This window comes from Vespa mandarinia, chromosome 5 (assembly GCF_050613455.1).
Source record: "Vespa mandarinia isolate Hongniang chromosome 5, ASM5061345v1, whole genome shotgun sequence".
In the NCBI taxonomy this organism is placed as follows: domain Eukaryota; kingdom Metazoa; phylum Arthropoda; class Insecta; order Hymenoptera; family Vespidae; genus Vespa; species Vespa mandarinia.
Genome location: NC_140814.1, coordinates 3,505,001 through 3,510,000, shown reverse-complemented (window position 1 = coordinate 3,510,000; position 5,000 = coordinate 3,505,001). Strand labels below are relative to the sequence as shown.

Below are 5,000 nucleotides of genomic sequence, written 5' to 3'. Positions count from 1 at the left end.
TGTCGTTGTCATTGTCATTATATTATATTATTTTGTCAAACATAATATCGTGTCTCTTCGAGATGACGCGACCATATCAAACGTCCAAATAATCTTCTTCTATATCTACAGCCATTTTCTCTCACTTTCTCTTTCTCTCTTATTTTCTCTCTCTCTCTCTCTCTCTCTATCTCTATCTCTATCTCTATCTCTATCTCTACCTCTTCCGCCGCGTTACCGATCGTTCCTGTCGGAAAGGGAAGAATGTTAAACATTCTCGATGACACCTACGCGATGAATGCTAGTACAGGATAAAGGTGAGTAATGTATTCACAAAACGTCGCGTGATCTTTCGATCATCTAATTCATATCGTTATGTATATACATTTATACATACATATATACATGCATATACATACACACTTACATATATATATGTATATATAAATATTCTTTATCACGATTTAAAGAAATTTTATTTTTCATCAATCTTAGAAATGTCTATCGACATTACAGATATAAAATCGATTTCCCGACACACCCGACTCGTATATCGAGTATATCACGAAACGATGCATATATTAGTATATTATAAACTCTATAGTTCTCTCTCTCTTTCTCTCTCTCTCTCTCTCTCTCTCTCTTTCTCTTTCTCTCTCTCTTTCTCTTTCTCTCTCTCTCTCTCTCTCTCTCTCTTTCTCTCTCTTTCACTTTCTCAGTCTCTCTCTTTTTCTCTTTTTCTCACTCCCTTATTATCCATCACATATAAGGAACACTCTTATAACGTTTATGGTATATTATTATGGAATAATCATAAAATACTTAATATACACATATAACGAATTTTTCTTTGTTTTTTTTTCTTCTTTTTTTCTTTCCCCTCCCATCATCCCGACCCTTCAATTAGCGTTAGAAACGAAATAATAGTAGAGATATTACATTCGAGTCAATTGTTACGTCCGGTTTTTTAATATCCTTCCATTTGCTTGGATCACAATTAAACGTGTTCCATCGAATAGAAGGACTCTCTAAGCTTTACGATACTCCTGCCTGTAATTCGTTCGATACAGACGAACACGAGAATGGAATTAATTTATGAATTTTCGATTGGAGAAATTCTATTGTCAATATAGTAATAGGTTTTAAAATCATGAAGATTAAAACACGTATACCATTGGCAACAATTTATCGTTTTACATGGGAATGAATAATTATTACATATAAATAATATTTATTGTTTGATACTTTTCAATATATTAAATTTATACAACACAGTAACAATTTATATATTTACTTATTTATATACTTATATACTTATTTATTTATTTATTTATTTATTTATTTATTTATTTATTTTATTTCCAATATATGTATAATATTTGATTATCAAAAATTTCTTTCCCTTTAATCGTCGACGAATTGATTAACAATTGTTAAATCGATATAGTAATAAATCGTTTAGTATTGATAATACATATTGTGTCGTACGATGATAGGTAACGACGGTAATGTTATTGACAGACTCTTATCAAACTTCGATGTCTTTGATCTTCAAACTAGATAGACTTCGATGATTACTATGAAGTCGTTGCGACGATACCGAAATGGAAACCTCTCACCCCTTCCCTCCCCCCTCCCTTCACTCCCTTCGTCCTTGTATTCTCATTCCCACGATATATTCTTAGAGTTACCTACCTTTTAGTTAACTCTCGAAAGCTCTTAATAAGTTTCTTAAGGTAAGATGAAATCTTAGTTAGTTGCATTAAATTCGAATTCGCAAAGTTATAGATACATATATATATATATATATATATATATATATATATATATATACGTAGTAAAAAGACACGAATGTTTAAAGATGTCATCGTTAACATAGATCGAGAAAGTGTTAAGAAACTTCTTTTTTCCTTTTTTTTTTTTTTTTTCTTAACTTTAATACTTACTCCTTTAATCTCGTTCAATTTTAACTCTTAGAAAGAGTTACTATTTTACAAAGAATATTCTCGACTTTTCCCACTTTATTCCTATCCTTCGCACTTTCGACCCTAAGCGAAAGATAAATGCGTATGCATAATTAATGAAATATTTCGTATAAGAACCTCATACATACATAAGTACATACATACATACATATGTAGATACATACGAGATATTTCGAGAAAGAATGTATTTATATATATATATATATATATATATATATATATATATATATATATATATTTATATATTTATATATATATAATATTATATTTTATATATATATAATAATAATAATAATAATAATAATAATAATAATAATAATAATAATAATAATAATAATAATAATAATAACTGGCTCTTATAATGCTTTATTAATCAAAAAAATATACTCTCTGTCTTTGTCTCTGTCTCCATATCTTTTTCTCTCTTGATCTCTCTCTGTCTTTCTTTTTCTATAAATATATAAAGTTAGTACTTGAAAGTTCCTTGATGATTTTAAAATTACTTAATTACTTTTCTTGCAACATTTTTTTTTGGTGTTAATTACTTTGTCGTTATTCATGTCTCGTGGAACTAGAAATCTAGGAACTTTGATGTCATAAGATATATAAAACAAAGTTTTTTAGAGAGAGAGAGAGAGAGAGAGAGAGAGAGAGAGAGAGAGAAACGAAAATTTCTGCATGACTTATTATTCTTACATAGAGACATTCGAATCGAACCAGTAGACATATTTATTATCAAAGAATTGCATCAGCATTTTCCTTTGAATTTAAAAGAAATATATTTGGAGTATAGGTATCGTATTTTATTTTATTTTTCTTGTATGTATTCTTTTTTTTTTCTTTCTTCTTTCTTTCTTCCCGCTTCATTTTTCTTTTTCTCTTTCTCTTTCTTTTCTTTTCTTTTCTTTTCTTTTTTTTTCTTTTTGTCTCCTTTTTCTTTTTCGTTACTTTTGTATCGAAGGAAAAGAAGAGGAACATGTTCTCTTCTGCTAGTACGATCTTTCTTAAGACATATTTTTCCTTTTGTCATAGCTACTTAGATCAGAATGAACATTCCTCCTATGCTTTGCCATATGGATGTCTTTTATTCTTTGGATTTCTTTTTTCTCTTTCTCTCTCTCTCTCTCTCTCTCTCTCTCTCTGTCTCTCTTTCTCCTCGTCCACGAGCTCTATTTTATTCGAGTGGATCTTTGCAAATTGGATGCAATGTCATATGTTTTATAAATAATCGTACAGAGATATAATACGTATATGTATACTATATTTTTGTAATATTTATATATATATACATATACATATATATATATATATATATATATATATATATATTTCTTTTATTATATTTATTTTTATTTTACTTTTGTTTGATGAGAGAAAGAAAAAGAGAATGTAATTTATATACATGTGTATGTGTATATATATATATATATATATATATTAATTTATTTACATACATAGGTATGTATATAAATAAATGAAATCGTTGGTAGTATATAACAATGGAAGAAAATTCACAAAGAGAAATCTTGAACCGGAAGACGATTTTAACCAAGTCACACTACTACTTTTTTTGTACTTTCTCTCTCTCTCTCTCTCTCTCTCTCTCTTTCTCTGTCATTCTTCCTCTATTGCTCTCTTGAAAAGCTTAAACAAACGAACAATGTACAACACGAAACGCTAAAAGCGTTTCTCGTAATAACACAAGTGGAATTCTTGCTTCGTAGTTCCTTGACCCTCGAAACACCACTCGCGAGAAGATATTCAAACTATTCGCGAGTATTCGTCTCACGTATAACGTTAAACACGTTACTCGCTTTGTTTGTTAACAATGTTTGCGTTTGCCGATACGTTTTCTCTTATCCTCTTTGACAACTTTTCTTTCTCAAAAAAAAAAGAAGAAAAAAAAGAAAAAAAATAAGAAAAAAGCAGAAAAAAAATTAAAGAAAAAAATAAAGGAAAAAAGACGAGTGCACAATAATAATATTTACGTACATCGTAATAAAAGTAGAAAAAAAAAGTTTTAAGGAAAAAACAATGAATTGTAATAATGAATCATAATAATTATGAAAAATTCGAAATAACGTTATGTACCTACAGAATGATCCAAGAATTTCTATTATTCCGATAGTTTTATTACGTTAGATTAATTGTCTGTACTTTTCTTGAATTATTTTTTTTTCTTTCTTTTCTCTTTTTTTTTTTTTTGAATTACGTAATCAGGCTTGATTGTGTAATTTTACGATCTGAAAAGAAGATGAAAAAAGAAAGAAAAAGAAAAGAAAAAGAAAGAGAAGAAAGAAGAAAAACGTCGGCCTAAATAGTCTCAAAGTAGAATTAATTGATTTCTTTTTTTTTTTTTTTTTAAATCATCTAGAAACTTTGTATGTATATTTATGGTTAAATATTTTTTTTCTTCTTTTTCTTTTTTTTCTATGTTGGATAATCCGTGTTTTTTTTTCTATCTTTATATATACATATATATATATATATATATATATATATATATATATATATATAAGGGATGTAACTTTTAAATAACTTACGATAGGGGAGAGTAAGAAAATTATCGACGGAGCTTTTTCAAAGAAATTCTTTTTTCTTTCTTTTATTTTTTGTTTGTTTCTTTCTCTTTTCTCTCTCTTTCTTTTTCTTTTTCTTTTTCTTTCTTTCTCTTTCTTTGTTACCATGTAAAAACGGAGAACGAGGTAGAATGAAGATTCGTATAATGGCGGCCGTTTTTTTATTATACTACCTTGTAGACGCAAAAGGGTGGAAAGCTTTATCTTCGAGTGATGTACGATCGCGTCCGTGCAGAGAATATCTTGTCGGACGGACGGGTGGAAGAAGGGAGAATAAGGGGCATAGGGTGTAGGAGGAAGTTGTACGGGGAAGAAATTATGATTTCGTTTTGAATTATCGTGCTAAAGTACCGTCAACGACATTTGCAGAATAAAATGTTCTTTCTTCTTTATACTTTTCTTTCTTTCTTTCCTTCTCTTTTCTTTTCTTGTTTTCTTTTTTCTTTTTTTTGTTTTC

At 28.4% G+C, this 5,000-nt stretch overlaps 1 protein-coding gene across 2 annotated transcripts in view; it reads left to right on the top strand.

Annotated features, from left to right (window-relative positions):
- The window catches only part of LOC118441642 (uncharacterized), an 89,277-nt gene that overhangs the window by 346 nt on the left and 83,931 nt on the right, over positions 1 to 5,000 (top strand). The window contains exon 2 of one of the 2 annotated variants that reach the window (XM_035866319.2): positions 238 to 296. The gene's annotated coding sequence lies outside the window, so the exon portion shown is untranslated. Of the gene's footprint in view, positions 297 to 5,000 lie in introns of both variants that reach the window. The other variant, XM_035866318.2, reaches the window with a different exon arrangement.